A 20,187-nucleotide genomic window follows, 5' to 3' on the forward strand; every position below is an offset into this window, starting at 1 on the left:
CTTCGCTAAGATTTCTCAATCATGATTCCCCTATGTTAAACAATAATTAATTAGGCGGAAAGCAAATTTTACATCCACTGTTCTTTTTATATTTATAAGGTTACAGGAGGTCACGTAAACGAATAATGAGCAGAGGTACAGTGATTGATTATCCAAGAAGAATATCAAGTCAATTTTTTTCACAGTATCTGTGTTTTGAGAGGTAAAAGGTTATATAGAATGTGGGTTTCTTTCAAAATCCGAAAATGAGAGGGGAAGCCCTCATTTATAGTAGAAGGTTTAGGGTAATGATTAAAATCTATAAGTGAGCAGGTGTATACAATTCCTACCGCGCTTCCCTTAACTGATTACACGGCAATATCCTTAAACCGCAGGACTTAGACAGGTGGGCGACTCCATCACTCATGCAAAGCCTAAGTTTGCCAGTTGATGATAGTTATACTCTTTCTGTCTTTTGACGATGTGACAGTTTCTGGACGGACAAAACTTCCTGAACTCTGATTAGTGCTAGTGGCATAAGTCGCTCAACCTGATTTTTTAGGCATAACAATGCCGAATTCAAACACTTTGTCATCCTTTCAAGTCAAGGGGGAGCTAACAACAAAAATTCAAGTCAACTCGAGCAATGCCATGCAAGCTATGCAAATAGCTAATTTAGGAGGCAACATACCCATACCAAAGATGGACAGAAAATATTTAACATACTATTTACTGAAGATAACTCATATCTGCACAAACCATGAGGACAGTGGTATTCAATTTCCAATCCAATAATGTCTGGATTTACCATACCAACACCTAATAATTTATGTACTGAATCCCCACCGATTCCCCCCTTGATTACTAATAGAAAACACATACCGTGATAATAATTTGTAAGCATTAATACTGTATTAATGGTTCTGCTACGTGCCGTGTTCTGATACCATAACACACACAGGTAAGATGAGGACTTGCACAATTTTAACCAAGTTTTAGAGGGAATTCATCAGAGAGGAAAAACCAGAAGGCCACAGTGTGCACCTAGAACCATACACTTCATAGTTCTTGTATTTGTACGGAGTAGTAAATGTATATAGTACTAACCTGAGCAGTATGAATGTGTTTTAATTGTACGAGTGATTTACAGCCTGAAGCATGAATTGACAGAATTAAAAGTTAAAAGAGTATCCTGAACCATTAACAGCTTGGATTTGATTATCATGAATTCGAATTGTGCGGATTGTGAAGTTAAAGCCATTCAGTCTCTCAATCAGCTCAAACTTATAAGAACTGAAGTACTATCGATATAGATTTTTCATTCAAGATCTCAAACCAACAATGATTATAATTATATAACATTATCAAACTAATAATATCGATACTAATCTGGAGAATAGCTGGAAGCTTCTTTAACTTGTACTGGCAAGGGTCAACATCGATCTGTCATGTTGTTTGTGGGTTGATCAAAGTGGAAGAAGCTGTTTGAATTGTACTAGTAACAGTGCGCTAAACGTCGGTGGCATTATTGTAGTGACAAACGATTAAAGATAATTGGTTGCTCATTAGTGCGGTCGGTGCGATGGGTTGCAAACTACACTGCACAAACACAGTACTGTCCAAGCTAAACCAACCCGGTCGACTCAAGCAATTTTTAGGTTAACCAGAGAAAAAAAAAAAAAAAAAAATCTTATCTTGTATTTGTTAAAATAATTCAGAGTATTATATTTTGTTTTTATCCGATAAAAATCAGATTATAAGATGACATGACTAGGTTGAAAGCATCACAACCCACAACCACAAACACAAACTCGATTTTGTTTTATACAAGACATGCGCAGTCTAACCGGGGGCCTCCTCTCCGTTAAGGATGGCCTGGCTGCACGTTTGTGATTATAGATTGGATAGCAGTATTATCTCTTCATAATTGTGCTATCAGTTATCGACATTTCACAAAAAATAAGGTCAATTCAATGGCACATTGCTGGTATTTTACAAAGGAAAATCACTTGTTTGTAAAGCTTGCTTCTTCTTTTTTTGTTTTTTTTTTAATTTCTTTTATCAACTACCCCATTTGCCAAGACAAAGTTAAATTTTGTTTATAAAATAAAACCTGCTGGTTCTTCTCAAAAGGTTAAGATAGCCCTTGATTAGGATTCAGGGCAATGAATGTTAAATAAATAGAAGGTGAAAACAACAGATGAGATTCCAGTTGTAATGTATGATAGATAATTGGTGATTAAAATTTTTGTCTTTGGATGGCAGTTTTGTGTCGTTTCTTTCATTAAGTTCCAAGTTTTGACATGACCTTGCTTTCCGCAATCTCATTTGAGCATGAATCAAATTTGGCTTACATGAGCAATAATGAGGGACCAAAACAATTAATGTTTGGAGGTGTTCACAAATATCGTTTAGTTGGTTTTATGATAGGAGGCAAGGACCAATTCGTTATTATTTTAACTTAATATTTATTTTTAATTAATTAATTATTAGCTAGTTGCAAATACATTTTCATGGCTAATTTTTTTTTTTTTATAATCAAGAGTGCACTCTGTACTAATCTTGGAGAGACTAACAGTAACTGATGTGACTAATCAACTAGCAAATACATAAGTGTGTCAAGTAATAAGTGATGAGTTTGAGATATCCCACAGAGATCAAAACAATTATTGGATTATGGAATATTCATATTTGTCAAATTTATGGGTGTGTGTGCACACAATTCTGCGTGCACAGGCTACCAGACTTATGTCTGTTGGTTGTTTCGAGTGTGTATGTGCACAATGGTTTGTTTTACATCTTGCTTCAGAATTAGCAACCCAAACCGAGTTGATAAAGTGAAAAACATATGGTTATCTTATCTCTTGTTTTTTAGGACATTTTTACATATGTCAAATATGCATAGGTGATCTAGGGAATAAGTTATCTTTCCCGATTATTTTGTGTCCAAACTAAAAGAATGAATATTTTCTTATTTGGACAAAACCTCACATATCAATATAGATTGGGCTCTGGAATGTGATTCCTTTGATGATGTGGTGCGTGGTGTGTGTCAGTGCTTGAAGTTAGTGTTTCACAAGCGTGTTCTAGGTGTGTTCCAGGTGAAGAAATAGAAGAAGTTGCTATCATTAAAGATTCAAGTGTGGTGCTAAGTGTAAAGTTGAACAGGGAGTTCTTTTAAGTAACTTAGATAAACTTTGAACGTTATCTAATGTGTTTTAATTAGTGGATTGCTCGATCTGACAAGATCCCATAGTATAGGCTAAAAGTGGATTAGTCAACCATGTATATGGTTGTGTTCTTTACTTTTGCACGTTTTGATGTGGTTAAAAACTGGAATGTTTAATCTAATTGGTAAATATCCGCTGCACTCTAAAATGATAATCCAAAACCAAAGTGTTTAACTTTTCCTAACAAATTACTAAAACTACACACGTATTTGAAAAAAAACAAAATTTAGAGTGTAAACTAACGGATTAAAAATAACTAATAAACAAAAAAAATAATGTGAAGAACTTCATTAATGAAGTTATGGTACAGATTTCCCCTAACATGTTTGACAACTACTCTTAACCCTTTGTGCTATGAATGGGAGGATTCCTCTAAGACCAATATTATTTAGGCATATATTCAACTTAATACAATCTCTATTCGTACTCTAAATTAGAAGCATAAAAATTATCATTCTTACACTAATTGCCCTATTGGTTATAATTAGGTGGACCACAAATTAATCAAATCCTATCGATTACTTCTAATTAATGCGTTTGCAATGTATTCCAATAAAACAATTATGAATATGAATTAAACATAAACCTTACTTCTTTATTCAAACATCATCAAGGTAATTGAATATATAACATTCATAAAGCATTAAAAACAACTCTGCATAAATTCAAAACATAAATCTGGTATTACGAATAAAAATTTCAAAATAATTAGGTTCATCTTCCCCTAACAAAATAGATTTACTCATCCTAAGAACAAAGAATAAACAGAAGAAAAGAAAAATATTCAGACTTGAAAAATAAACAAAAAATAACTCTTAATCTTGATCTTCAGTCTTCAAGCCCCAGAATACGTTTTCTTCTCTCCAAAATATGCAAAATTCTCTCCTGATAACTAATCTCAATTATATTAAATACCCAAAAGAGTCCTAAGTGAAAAAGAAAAGAAAAACTGACAAAAATCCTACTAGTTCCGCCACACCCCGGCCATGCCTATTTAGTCACCACAGCCTAGGCCGTGATGCTTCTGGTCTTTTGTTTTTATCTTTGTTCCCACACCATAGCATGATAACTACCAAGGCGTGCCGTGGCTTTAAGAATGTTAGGCAATTCACTTCTTCAAGTTTAAGCCTAATTTCATTCTAATGACTCCATTATCAATCAAAGCCTAAAAACACAAAAGTATCCAAACAATAGCTAACATTCAAATCTTATCTTTAACAAAAACTAACAAAACAAGAAAATAAATAAAAGTTAATAAACTAACATCAAAACAATCCTAAAAACACCTCAAATTATGCAACTATCAGTAACCCATGCCATACACCTAAAAGCTAATGTATGTGGTATTCATCATTTTGTATATTTTAAAGCATAAGTGAAAGGCAAACGGGCAAACGAAATCAACCCCTTTGTGTTGTATAAAGTCAATTAATCCGCAGTGGGGTTTTAGTATCAATATCTAATAATACTTACAAAAGTAATTATTTTGACTGTATTAAAATCAATGTGCTATCGACTTATTCTAATTGATGTGAGATTTGATTCATAAGTCTCATTATTTAAATTAAAAAAATTTCAATAACTCGTATATATAAATGTGTAAAATAATGTTTTGTATCAGTGTCGGTAGCATCCAATGTAGAAATTTTTTGGTCTAGCTCTTCCTCAGGGCAGGGAGTTTATTTTGTGTGAGATGTGGCGAGTTGTGTTTGGTGAGGCAAGTAAAACAAGAATTAGCACCACACCATTCTTTTCGTAAAAATACATTTTATGATACGTTAATCTTAGTTCAAATACTGATAGTCAACTTCCATCAAATAATGAATAATTGGGATATAATATATGTCAATAAAAGATAATGTCAATAGAATATATTAGTATATTAAATATCTGAAATAGAACTCAAATTTCTCATCTCAAATAATTTTATCTTTATCTAGACATTGATTATCATTTGTCATATCAATCATAGAAGGTGACACTATAATGGGAATTTTACGAGCTCTTGAAATGTTAATAATTTAATTTGATAAATAATTTTGTATATATATTTAGTTTTATATAGTATATGTATATACTTAAAAAATCTCATATGTCATTATAAAAGGTCAAAAGGAAAAGTATGGAGAGGGGGAGGGGAGGGGCTATATAAACAAGGCCTGTCTAGTAAGAGTTTTGCATATACAAGCAAGCTTCAACACCTTCGCTATTTTACTACAAAACTAGACCTTTTTCATCTCTTGTTGCTCTCACTCACCTTCCATCCAATCAAACCCTTTTTATTCATAAACTAGTATCATGGAAGAAGAAAGGGACACACCCGAGAGGCAATGTGGATCTCCAGGGCCGCCCCGTTCTTGCCTCCAAAACTGGCAAATGGAAAGCCTGTGCTTTCCTTGTTGGTAAACAATTCATGTTAACAACTTTTTTTAATTTAATGATATACTTCATGAAACTGCGTTTCTTCTCTTTTCTTTCTTTCTATTGCTTAAGCTGAAGATCATATGTGAATTTTGTGAGTTAATTACAGCTTATGAAGCATTTGAGAGAATGGCTTCTATGGAATAGCGTCAAACTAGTGAACTATTTGACAAGCCAGCTTCATGAGACACAGTTTCTGCAGTGAGGAATGTGAATAACTGGTCAGGATCTGTGTGGATTACTCCAATTCTTGGTGCACTATAGCCGATACTTATGGGTCGGTTCTGGACTTTACAGTGTCATCTCTATTTATGCCATGGTAATTATTATCATCACCATCTCTCCATTAATCGTTTTTATTCAATCTCTATATCAAAACAATGGTCGAATCCAGAAGAGTAGTGAACTGAGACATTCAGCTTTCTCATTGGCAGTATTCGCCACATGAATCTTTGATATGATAAGGGTTGGATTTGCTATCTTTATTTTCCAAACAAACTTCCCCATCTGTAGGACAATATTTAGATTACCTACACTCAAGGCCAATTAAATTCTTTGTTTGGTGGGTCCAATGAATATATTGCTACTCAATTCATTGGCTAATTTTCATGGTGTGTGAGTTGCATCATTTCTTCTCCACAAAACTATCTATGATTATATTTGACCCCCAATCAAAGTAGCTAGCTATATGCTGTCTTATTTGCACTAATTATTATTCTGAATTTACATATTCTAACATGCTTAAATTAAATTCTTGAAAAAGCAGTTTCAACGATCGAGACTGATCAGTTTTGTATTCATCGATGATTACAAGAAAATATATGTTTCATTAAGTTTTAGCTGTAAAATTTGATGTTTTACAAGTAATATTCTCAACAGGGAATGATACTTCTCACAAGGCAGCTTCGTTTAAATCATGAGGCCAACATGCGCCAATGGAGTCTGTAACAAGGCCTCGACTTCACAAATTGCCTTCTTCTATACATCTCTTTACATCATTGCACTAGGGCCGGTGGAACAAAGCCCAACATATCCACCTTGGTGCTGACCAATTTGATGACTTTGCCCTCATGAGAAAACCCTCAAGGCCTCATTCTCAACTGGTGGATGTTAGTTCTTTCATTGGTGCTTATGTGCCACTCTGGCCTTGTACATTCAGGAGAACTTGGGATGGGGATTGGGGTATGGTATCCTGCAGTTGGTCTCATTTTTCTTTGTTTATCTTCTATTAGGTACTCCATTTACAGGCACAAAGTAAGGAAGACTAAAAGCCGCAAGAGACTGATTCGAGTCCGGTAGCCGCTTCAGAAACCGAAAACTCCAGCTCCCTGATGACCATCAGAGCTTCATGAATTTGAGATGAAAGATATACTAGTAGCGGAAAACGCCAAGTCCATCATACTCAGTCTTTAGGTAAGCTTCGTATATCTTCTCTGTAAGCAACTGCAGTTTGACTCAAAAGCTAGAAATAATATTATCCAATAATAATATTAGCCCCAGAAATAATATACAAGTGCATGCTGAGTAATCAATGGAAACACAGTCCTTTTTTGGATGGAAAATGGCCGATGAAAATAGTATATATTGTCCTTGCTTGAACTTTGAAGATAATACAAGTAATACATGGTGTCATTTATTCACTATAAAAATTTTCCAATGTTTAGAAATTATGGCTGCTTGCATGCTTTCCACATTATGTGGTGGGTGTAGTGGAGGAATTTGAAGAAGTAGGAAAATAAGAGAAACCTTTTTTCATTCCAACAACAATGAATTTAGCATTATTGTATATTTCAATGGAATATATATGAAGTGGGAAACATATGAACCCACCATACCATATCACTAATAATTTTTCAGAACTTATAGTTTATAAACCAGTGATTCAACTTTGTGATACTGCACCACTAAGCTCATATATAGTTGACACCGTACAATATTGTTTCATAAACGAATACAACGACTAGGTTCAATGTATATAATTCATCGAATTTGAGAAACATTGACAAAAACAACACTAGATCTCTCAAAATCACTAAAAAAATTAAACCCTTTTTATGATCTGGTGATGATTTGTTTGTGAAGGTTTATTGTGACGAATCTAAGTAAGATTACCGACTCTTTATGTTAGACACCAATCAATGGAATCTATGGTACAAACAAAAGAGCTTCATTGTTCTAGAGCTGGGGACTCACGTCTGTTTCAACAGTGTCACCATTCGTGCAAGTTGTTTATGTATCCTCATTGTCAACGATAATTGATACTTCTGTCACGATCCTACGGCTACAAGAGGGCAACTTATCTCTTGTGTTGTGTTATTTTCTTTCTGAAAAAAGGGTGCAATTATGGCCTCTCCATTAGGAAAAGAGGAAGCTCATGTACGCATCTAAATTTATGGATTCAAATTCAGCATTTTACCTTTACCTCTTAAATTTTATTGTTGAATCTCAATGCATGGCCACCAAATGGGAATATACCATTGCTTGTATATTAAACATGATGAACATTAAATGTATTTCATTGTAACAGTACAATGGTCGGTTGTTTTTGAAGACTTTTTTTTGTGAGAGGAATTAAGAATAGGGTAGCCACTTCCCCAAATAATTCAAAATTTTGGGACTTTCAATTAATAAGTTCTCTACTCTCCATCTTTATTGGACATTCAAGTTGATTGTTGACAGCCTTATCACAAACTCAATCTCAAGTGGTGGACCTCTTATCTGGGTTCGAGAAGATTAATTTGTCTGATATGGAAGGTGATCGAGACCCAATTGTTTTCAGTCTCTGTCTCCTTAGGCACAGTGAAGAAGGCACTTAGAACACCTAGGTTTATACCTAGCTACCATTACCAAGCCCTAGATTGTGGCAATAGGTTTTATTAATGGCTTATCTCTCGCAGTAGCTGCTGTTGCTGATGCCATTTGCCCTTAATTTCATGCAACAACTTTAGAAATTCAAACCCCATTTCTCCTTGTATAATTCATTTTACTCTTACCTTGGATCGATTAGATGTTTCAAGCTGTTGGCTAGTGGCATTGTTGTGGCAAAACTGATTATCACTTATACAGGAGACCATGAATTGGAGGGTCAAAGACGATAGCATTCTCCACTATTTTTTGTTGATTTGCTTGTAGTGTATTGTCTCTTTCCCTCGTTCATCTTCTTATGAGTTACTGAAAAATATTGAACAAGAAACCAAACAGTCAATTAATTCGCATCAATGTAGAAAGCAAAGCATACTGAAACTCCAAAGTTGCTTGGCAACAGGTTGAAAAGTCTATCCCAACCACAGTTTAGTATTCCAATATTGTATTGACAAAATGTTGATCAAAGAAACACGTTAGTTGCATACAGTTGATAGATACCATATACATTAACATGTTAACCTTTTATCCTATTTCATTATGGTACTTAATTAGGCGACTAATCAATTAAGAGTTCATTAATCAATTATTTGGAACTACGTTATGAAGCAATGCTAATAACTTCATAACACTTGGTTCAAAAGAAAGCCAATGCCTCTCCTCTTGTGACCCTTTAGTCATTAGAGTTAGCTATACTCAGAGAGTCTTATGTTCGAGTAGTAGGAAATATCAGGTATCTATCATATTTGTGCAATTATATTAGTCCATTGATCTTGTAGGGTGTTTCGTGACCCTGAGAATTAGACAGTGCAATTACCTTGGTTCAATGAGCTTATAAGATATTCCGTAGCCTTGAGGATTAGGCAGACTCTAATGTGGTATTATTTTTAAAGGATTTTCTTTTCTTGACAGTTGAGATATTGCAGACATTTCATATTGATCATATGGTTTCCATTGTGTATATTCAGACTATCATAATGATCTTCATCTTAATTGTTTAGATGCGTAAGCTGGAACTTCTAGGTTTGGGTATTAATTCAAAAATGCAACATAGTATTAAGAAAACGTTCAAATTCAAAATGTTGCAATTACTGCAATGACCAGTGCCCGACCAGTCAAAGATTCTTTCCCCGCAAGATTCGAAAAAGATCAGCATCCCACATTTAAGTCAGTGAGATGACAATCCCTAGGCTTCTGCAACCAATCAAACCAGCTAATTAATTAAGTATTGTGGTCCTAATTAATTAATTAGTGTAGCTCAACATTCAATAATTAAGCAGGGTTTCTTGATTTTGACACCAACGGTTCATACGCGCAAAATACTAAGCTAGTTTAGAAATTATAGTATAAATGAAAAATGCAATGAAATAAATGGAAGATGATTTTTAAAGTGTTTCGGATGCTTAAAGCAAATTTTACATCCACTGTTCTTTTATATATTTATAAGGTTACAGGAGGTCACGTATAACGAATAATGAGCAGAGGTACAAGTGATTGATTATCCAAGAAGAATATCAAGTCAATTTTTTTCTCACAGCTATCTGTGTTTTGAGAGTAAAAGGTTATAATCAGAATGTGGGTTTCTTCTCAAAATCTCGAAAATGAGAGGGGAAGCCCTCTATTTATAGTAGAAGGTTTTAGGGTAATGATTACAAATCTATAAGTGAGCAGGTGTAATACAATTCCTACCGCGCTTCCCATTAACTGATTACACGGCAAATATCCTTAAACCGCCTAGGACTTAGACAGGTGGGCGACTCCCATCCACTCATAGACAAAGCCTAAGTTTGCCAAGTTGATGATAGTTATACTCTTTCTGTCTTTTGACGATGTGACAGTTTCTGGACGGTACAAAGCCTTCCTGAACTCTGATTAGTGCTAGCTGGCATAAGCTCGCGTCAACCTTGATTTTTTAGGCATAACAATGCCGAATTCAAACACTCATTGTCATCCTTTCAAGTCAAGGGTGGAGCTAACAACAAAAATTTCAAGTCAACTCTTGAGCAATGCCATGCAAGCTATGCAAATAGCTAATTTAGGAGGCAACATACCCATACCAAAGATGGACAGAAAATATTTAACATACTATTTACTGAAAGATAACTCATATCTGCACAAACCATGAGGACAGTGGTATTCAATTTCCAATTCCAATAATGTCTGTGATTTACCATACCAACACCTAATAATTTATCGTACTGAATCCCCACCGATTCCCCCCTTGATTACTAATAGAAAACACAATACCGTGATAATAATTTGTAAGCATTAATACTGTATTAATGGTTTCTGCTACGTGCCAGTGTTCTGATCACCATAACACACACAGGTAAGATGAGGGACTTGCACAATTTTAACCAAGTTTTAGAGGGAATTCATCAGAGGAAAAACCCAGAAGGCCACAGTGTGCACCTATAAACCATACACTTCATAGTTCTTGTATTTGTACGGAGTAGTAAATGTATATAGTACTAACCTGAGCAGTATGAATGTGTTTTAATTGTACGAGTGATTTACAGCCTGAAGCATGAATTTGACAGAATTAAAAGTTAAAAGAGTATCCTGAACCATTAACAGCTTGCATTTGATTATCATGAATTCAGAATTGTGCGGAATGATTGTGAAGTTAAAGCCATTCAGTCTCTCAATCAGCTCAAAACTTAATTAAGAACTGAATACTATCGTATAGATTTTTCATTCAAGATCTCAAACCAACAATGATTATAATTATATAACATTATCAAACTAATAATATCGATACTAATCTGGAGAAATAGCTGGAAGCTTCTTTAACTTGTACTGGCAAGGGTCAACATCGATCTGTCATGTTTGTTTGTGGGTTGATCAAAGTGGAAGAAGCTGTTTGAATTGTACTAGTAACAGTGCGCTAAACGTCGGTGGCATTATTGTAGTGACAAAGATTAAAGATAATTGGTTGCTCAGTTAGTGCGGTCGGTGCGATGGGTTGCAAACTACACTGCACAAACACAGTACTGTCCAAGCTAACCAACCACCCGGTCGACTCAAGCAATTTTTAGGTTAACCAGAGAAAAAAAAAAAAAAAAAAATCTTATCTTGTATTTGTTAAAATAAAATTCAGATATTATATTTTGTTTTTATCCGATAAAAATCAGATTATGAAGATGACATGACTAGGTTGAAAGCATCACAACCCACAACCACAAACACAAACTCGATTTTGTTTTATACAAGACATGCGCAGTCTAACCGGGGGCCTCCTCTCCGTTAAGGATGGCCTGGCTGCACGTTTGTGATTATAGATTGGATAGCAGTATTATCTCTTCATAATTGTGCTATCAGTTATCAGAATTTCACAAAAATATAAGGTCAATTCAATGGCACATTGCTGGTATTTTACAAAGGAAAATCACTTGTTTGTAAAGCTTGCTTCTTCTTTTTTTGTTTTTTTTTTAATTTCTTTTATCAACTACCCCATTTGCCCAAGCACAAAGTTAAATTTTGTTGTATAAAATAAAACCTGTCTGGTTCTTCTCAAAAGGTTAAGATAGCCCTTGATTAGGATTCAGGGCAATGAATGTTAAATAAATTAGAAGGTGAAAACAACAGATGAGATTCCAGTTGTAATGTATGATAGATAATTGGTGATTAAAATTTTTGTCTTTGGATGGCAGATTTTGTGTCGTTTCTTTCAGTTAAGTTCCAAGTTTTGACATGACCTTGCTTTCCGCAATCTCATTTGAGCATGAATCAAATTTGGCTTATATGAGCAATAATGAGGGACCCAAAACAATTAATGTTTGGAGGTGTTCCACAAATATCGTTTAGTTGGTTTTATGATAGGAGGCAAGGACCAATTCGTATTATTTTAACTTAATATTTATTTTTAATTAATTAATTATTAGCTAGTTGCAAATACATTTTCATGGCCTAATTTTTTTTTTTTTATAATCAAGAGTGCACCTCTGTACTAATCTTGGAGAAGACTAGTACAGTAACTGATGTGACTAATCAACCTTAGCAAATACATAATGTGCTCAAGTAATAAGTGATGAGTTTGAGGATCATCCCACAGAGATCAAAACAATTATTGGCATTATGGAATATTCATATTTGTCAAATTTATGAGGTGTGTGTGCACACAATTCTGCGTGCACAAAGGCTACCAGACTTATGTCTTGATTGGTTGTTTCGAGTGTGTATGTGCACAATGGTTTGTGTTTACAATCTTGCTTCAGAATTAGCAACCCAAACCGAGTTGATAAAGTGAAAAACATATGGGTTATCTTATCTCTTGTTTTTTAGGACATTTTTACATATGTCAAATATGCATAGGTGATCTAGGGAATAAGTTATCTTTCCCGATTATTTTGTAGTCCAAACTAAAAGAATGAATATTTTCTTATTTGGACAAAACCTCACATATCAAATATAGATTTGGGCTCTGGAATGTGATTCCTTTGATGATGTGGTGCGTGGTGTGGTCAGTGCTTGAAGCTTAGTGTTTCACAAGCGTGTTCTAGGTGTGTTCCAGCGTGAAGAAGATAGAAGAAGTTGCTATCATTAAAGATTCAGAGTGTGGTGCTAAGTGTAAAGTTGAACAGGGAGTTCTTTTAGTAACTTAGATAAACTTTGAACGTTATCGTAATGTGTTTTAATTTAGTGGATTGCTCGATCTGACAAGATCCCATAGTATAGGCTAAAAGTGGATTAGTCGAACCATGTATATGGTTGTGTTCTTTACTTTTGCACGTGTTTGATGTGGTTAAAAACTGGAATGTTTAATCTAATTGGTAAAATTCCGCTGCACTCTAAAATGAATAATCCAAAACCAAAGTGTTTAACTTATTCCTAACAAATTACCTAAAACTACACACGTATTTGAAAAAAAACAAAATTTTAGAGTGTAAACTAACGGATTAAAATAACTAATAAACAAAAAAAATAATGTGAAGAACTTTGCGATTAATGAAGTTATGGTACAGTTTCCCCTAACATGTTTGACAACTTCTTAACCCGTTTGTGCTATGAATGGGAGGATTCCTCTAAGACCAAATATTATTTAGGCATTATATTCAATTAATACAGATCTCTATTCGATACTCTGAAATTAGAAGCATAAAATTATCATTCCCTTACGACTAATTGCCCTATTAGGTTATGAATTAGGTGGACCACAAATTAATCAAATCTCTATCGATTACTTCTAATTAATGCGTTTGCAATGCTATTCCAATAAAACAATTATGAATATGAATTAAACATAAACCTTAACTTCTTTATTCGAAACATCATCAAGGTAATTAAAATACTAACATTCATAAAGCATTAAAAACAACTCTGCATAAATTCATAAACATAAATCTGGTATTACGAATAAAAATTATTCAAAATAAATTAGGTTCCATCTTCCCCTAACAAAAGAGATTTACTCCATCCTAAGAACAAAGAAAAACAGGAAGAAAAGAAAACATATTCAGACTTGAAAAATAAACAAAAAATTAACTCTTAATTTGATCTTCAGTCTTCAAGCCCCAAGAATACGTTTTCTTCTCTCCAAAATATGCAAAATTCGTCTCCTGATAACTAATCTCAATTATACTAAATACCCAAAAGAGTCCTAAGTGAAAAAGAAAAGAAAAACTGACAAAAATCCTACTAGTTCCTGCCACGACCCCGGTCATGGCCTATTTAGTCACCACAGCCTAGGCCGTGATGCTTCTGGTCTTTTGTTTTTATCTTTGTTCCATCACATAGTCATGATGAACTACCAAGGCGTTGCCGTGGCTTTAAGAATGTTAGGTAATCTCAGCTTCTTCAAGTTTTAAGTCCTAATTTCATTCTAATGCTCCAATTTACTCAATCAAAGCCTGAAAAACACAAAAGCTATCCAAACAATAGCTAACATTCAATCTTATTCTTTAACAAAAACTAACATTAAAACAAGAAAATAAATAAGAAGTTAATTAAACTAACATAAAAGCAATCCTAAAAACACCTCAAATTATGCAACTATCAGTAACCCATGCCATACCACCTAAAAGCTAATGTATGTGGTATTCATCATTTTGTATATTTTAAAGCATAAGTGAAAGGCATACGGGCAAACGAAATCAACCCCTTTGTGTTGTATAAAGTCAATTAATCCGCAGTGGGGTTTTAGTATCAATATCTAATAATACTTACAAAAGTAATTATTTTGACTGTATTAAAATCAATGTGCTATCGACTTATTCTAATTGATGTGAGATTTGATTCATAAGTCTCATTATTTAAATTAAAAAAATTTCAATAACTCGTATATATAAATGTGTAAAATAATGTTTTGTATGCAGTGTCGGTGAGCATCCAATGTAGAAATTTTTTGGTCTAGCTCTTGCCTCAGCGGCAGGGAGTTTATTTTGTGTGAGATGTGGCGAGTTGTGTTTGGTGAGGCAAGTAAAACAATGAATTAGCACCACACCATTCTTTTCGTACAAAATACATTTTATGATACGTAATCTTAGTTCAAATACTGATAAGTCAACTTGCCATCAAATAATGCAAATAGATTGGGATATAATATATGTCAATAAAAGATAATGTCATATAGAATAATATTAGTATATTAAATATCTGAAATAGAACTCAAATTTCTCATCTCAAATAATTTTATCTTTATCTAGACATTGATTATCATTTGTCATATCCATATCATAGAAGGTGACACTATAATGGGAATTTTACGAGCTCTTGAAATGTTAATAATTTAATTTGATAAATAATTTTGTATATAATATTTAGTTTTAATATAGTATATGTATATACTTAAAAAATCTCATATGTCATTATAAAGGTCAAAAGGAAAAGTATGGAGAGGGGGAGGGGAGGGGCTATATAAACAAGGCCTGTCTAGTAAGAGTTTTGCATATACAAGCAAGCTTCAACACCTTCGCTATTTTACTACAAACTAGACCTTTTTCATCTCTTGTTGCTCTCACTCACCTTCCATCCAATCAAACCCTTTTATTCATAAACTAGTATCATGGAAGAAGACAAGGGACACACCCGAGAGGCATGTGGATCTCCAGGGCCGCCCCGTTCTTGCCTCCAAAACTGGCAAATGGAAAGCCTGTGCTTTCCTTGTTGGTAACAATTCATGTTAACAACTTTTTTTAATTTAATGATATACTTCATGAAACTGCGTTTCTTCTCTTTTCTTTCTTTCTATTGCGTTAAGCTGAAGATCATATGTGAATTTTGTGAGTTAATTACAGCTTATGAAGCATTTGAGAGAATGGCTTCTATGGAATAGCGTCAAACTAGTGAACTATTTGACAAGCCAGCTTCATGAGACACAGTTTCTGCAGTGAGGAATGTGAATAACTGGTCAGGATCTGTGTGGATTACTCCAATTCTTGGTGCACTATAGCCGATACTTTGGGTCGGTTCTGGACTTTACAGTGTCATCTCTCATTTATGCCATGGTAATTATTATCATCACCATCTCTCCATTAATCGTTTTTATTCAATCTCTATATCAAAACAATGGTCGAATCCAGAAGAGTAGTGAACTGAGACATTCAGCTTTCTCATTGGCAGTATTCCCACATGAATCTTTGATATGATAAGGGTTGGATTTGTATCTTTATTTTCCAAACAAACTTCCCCATCTGTAGGACAATATTTAGATTACCTACACTCAAGGCCAATTAAATTCTTTGTTTGGTGGGTCCAATGAATATATTGCTACGTCAATTCATGGCTAATTTTCATGGTGTGTGAGTTGCATCATTTCTTCTCCACAAAACTATCTATGATTATATTTGACCCCCAATCAAAGTAGCTAGCTATATGCTGTCTTATTTGCACTAATTATTATTCTGAATTTACATATTCTAACATGCTTAAATTAAATTCTTGAAAAAGCAGTTTCAACTGATGCAAAGAGACTGATCAGTTTTGTATTCATCGATGATTACAAGAAAATATATGTTTCATTAAGTTTTAGCTGTAAAATTTGATGTTTTACAAGTAATATTCTCAACAGGGAATGATACTTCTCACAAGGCAGCTTCGTTTAAATCATGAGGCCAACATGCGCCAATGGAGTCTGTAACAAGGCCTCGACTTCACAAATTGCCTTCTTCTATACATCTCTTTACATCATTGCACTAGGGGCCGGTGGAACAAAGCCAACATATCCACCTTGGTGCTGACCAATTTGATGACTTTGCCCTCATGAGAAAACCCTCAAGGCCTCATTCTCAACTGGTGGATGTTAGTTCTTTCATTGGTGCTTTATGTGCCACTCTGGCCTTGTACATTCAGGAGAACTTGGGATGGGGATTGGGGTATGGTATCCTGCAGTTGGTCTCATTTTTCTTTGTTTTATTTCTATAGGTACTCCATTTACAGGCACAAAGTAAGGAAGACTAAAAGCCGCAAGGACTGATTCGAGTCCGGTAGCCGCTTCAGAAACCGAAAACTCCAGCTCCCTGATGACCATCAGAGCTTCATGAATTTGAGATGAAAGATTATACTAGTAGCGGAAAACGCCAAGTCCATCATACTCAGTCTTTAGGTAAGCTTCGTATATCTTCTCTGTAAGCAACTGCAGTTTGACTCAAAAGCTAGAAATAATATTATCCAATAATAATATTAGCCCCAGAAATAATATACAAGTGCATGCTGAGTAATCAATGGAAACACAGTCCTTTTTGGATGGAAAATGGCCGATGAAAATAGTATATATTGTCCTTGCTTGGAACTTTGAAGATAATACAAGTAATACATGGTGTCTTTATTCACTATAAAAATTTTCCAATGTTTAGAAATTATGGCTGCTTGCATGCTTTCCACATTATGTGGTGGGTGTAGTGGAGGAATTTGAAGAAGTAGGGAAAATAAGAGAAACCTTTTCATTCAACAACAATGATGGTGGCAGGAATCTATTCAAAGGAACATTCAATTAGAGTAAAAACGAATCAAAAAAGTGCTTTAATATCTGGTGCCTAAAGCAGGTGAGATGGACTTTCGCTTCATGTGGGAGAACTAGAAAATCACTGTGGCAAAGGCTATCGTGGGGTGTTGTTTTATGATATTGGTGTCGCAATTTGCTCAATAAATATCTCCATGTGCATCCTTCACGTACCCTTTCAGAAAACTTTATGAATTGTCACAACTCTTCGCCAAGTTGTTGTAAATATAGAGGTACACAGTGCAATAGTGCGCTCCACTGCCCCACCAGGAACAGCTCACTATCCAATCCCATCAAAATTATATATTATCTGTGAAACACGTTTTCAGAACATTGCTTCTTTTTTTCGGCTTTAAAAACGATTAAAGTTTCGCTATCTAAAACATATCCCTTCAAAATTATTGATAATGCGTCAGTTTGCCAGAGATTTGTGTATCTGAATATTAAATACAGAGTACAATTGAAGTGATTATATGTATAGAGGCTGTATTGATTATATTTAATTGTGTTCTCAGGTTCTGGACAAGGCTGCAATAAAGGAGCAAACAGAGCCACAGGTTCAGGGACCACAAGCCACCTGCACAGTGACTCAAGTGGAAGGAACCAAACTTGTTATGGAATGGTCTATATGGCTCGTGACCATTCCCAGCACCATTGGGCTCAAATCAACACTATTGTAAACAGGGAACCACTTTGGACCGACATCTAGGCCCTAACTTCCAAATTCCAGCAGCCTTTAGGCAGCTTCGTCACACTCTTATGCTCCTTTCTGTGCCAATATATGATCGTTACTTGTGCCATTGTGCGTAAGAAAACTGGAAACCCTAGAGGAATCACCTCCTACAACGACTGGCATCGGATTTGTGATCCAAGTGATGCCATAGCAATTGCTTATGCGGTTGAAGTTCGGAGAATGCATGTATAAGAGTGCAACATGTTAAGGACAAAAGAAGTTATTCCATGAGCATATTTTGTCTAATGCCTCAATATGTTCTATTGGGGATAGCTGATGTGTTTAATGCGATTGGATTATTAGAATTCTTCTATGATCAGTCTCCGGAAGATATGCAAAGCCTCGGAACAACATTTTTCACTAGCGGATCGGCGTGGGAACTTCTTGAAAAGCTTTCTAGTGACAGTGGTGGATAAAATCACAGGGAGAAATGGAAAGAAGAGTTGGATTGGTGATAACTTGAATGACTGTCACTTGGATTACTACTATGGATTCCTTATGGTGATATCTGTGCTAAATTTAGGAGCATTTGGTGGGCATCTAGTAGATATGTCTACAAGAAAGAAACCAAAGAAGTGAACGAGGGTTGTGTTGAAATAATGGAGACCAGAGGATTAGACACAACTCTAGGATTACAAGTGTGAAAAAAAAAAAAAATTATAATATATGATCTAGCTACTAATATTTAAGTATGAATATGGTAACCCCTTTAGCTTAAGATAAATGCAATTCAAAATGTTCTTAATTGGCTGCTATTTCAATCATGCAGGCATAACACTAGATAAACCAATCCCTCTTGTCATCAGCAGGAAGCTTGCATAAATAATTCGCATCATTAATTTGATGCTCTTCTCTCTCTCTCAAAGTTTTCATGATTTTATATAGATATACATGTATTCAATTCTTAGTAGAAATCATAAACGATGCTTATCTTACTGAATTCAAAATACATATACTTTTTAACGTAAATCAATCCGATGACAGTACCTCATGCATTTACTTATTTGACACAGAAAAAACTCAAAACTCATCCTTTAATTCAACCTTGATATGATTGATCAACGACATGTCTAAGGCTAATAACTCATTTTTCTAAGATGCTTTCCTACATTTTCCAATTCAGAGACTCCCATTATATCACTGCCATCGATTTCCACACTGTGGAGGGTTTTTGTCAAGGCAGCACCAATATATTTTGCTTTTGCCTTCGCAAATCAATGCATTAAACATACTTAAACTCTGCGCATATTGAGTATGACTTGTATCCAACTTTTATGAAACACTGCACTTGCACTCCATTCTAATAAATTGATTCATATGTTGCATGGGTGATTGATTTAAAGAATTTCATCTTTTTATGGCCAAGCCATTATTAATTGATTATATTTTTCTTTTCAATAAAGATGTCAAAATTTTCTGCGGCAGCTTACCAAACTTATGATACTGATTAATACCACTGGTTTACTATAATTCTGTCTTTCTCGTAATTTTCAAGCTAATTTTTTTTAATTTCCATGGATTTGAACTTTTTATAAATAATATGGGCATCTTTGAAACAAATTTAAGTTATCTTGACTTTTACTACCACAATCTTCGCTAAGATTTCTCAATCATATTCCCCTATGTTAAACAATAATTAATTAGCGGTGTAATTTTTTTCTTTTAACTTTAATTTCTTCCGTGAAATTAAATTAATTTAAATTAAAAAGTATTAAAATATTTTACATACTTAATCTGTAGAATTTTAATTAGGAAATTCGAACCTGGTACCTGCTTTAACCCACTAATCGTAATCAAATTGTCATCCAGTAGAGTAAAGGATAAATTGTTTGAATATAATTTTTAATTTAGTTATATGACCGATAATGTTCAAACTAGAGATTCTCATAAAAAAACCAGAAATATAATAATTTAATAACACTAACGCCAATTAATCAGAAATTACTGCTACTATTCAATATTTACGTTGTAACCTTCTCAATCACTTACTCCCTTTCCTCGAAATAAATGATATCAAAATGATG

At 34.4% G+C, this 20,187-nt stretch overlaps 1 pseudogene; it reads left to right on the plus strand.

Annotated features, from left to right (window-relative positions):
- The first annotated feature begins 1,812 nt into the window (after positions 1–1,812).
- On the plus strand, positions 1,813–18,835 carry LOC116129714 (annotated as a pseudogene).
- Positions 18,836–20,187: the final 1,352 nt, after the last annotated feature.

This window comes from Pistacia vera, unplaced genomic scaffold (assembly GCF_008641045.1).
Source record: "Pistacia vera cultivar Batoury unplaced genomic scaffold, PisVer_v2 Contig213, whole genome shotgun sequence".
NCBI classification, from domain to species: domain Eukaryota; kingdom Viridiplantae; phylum Streptophyta; class Magnoliopsida; order Sapindales; family Anacardiaceae; genus Pistacia; species Pistacia vera.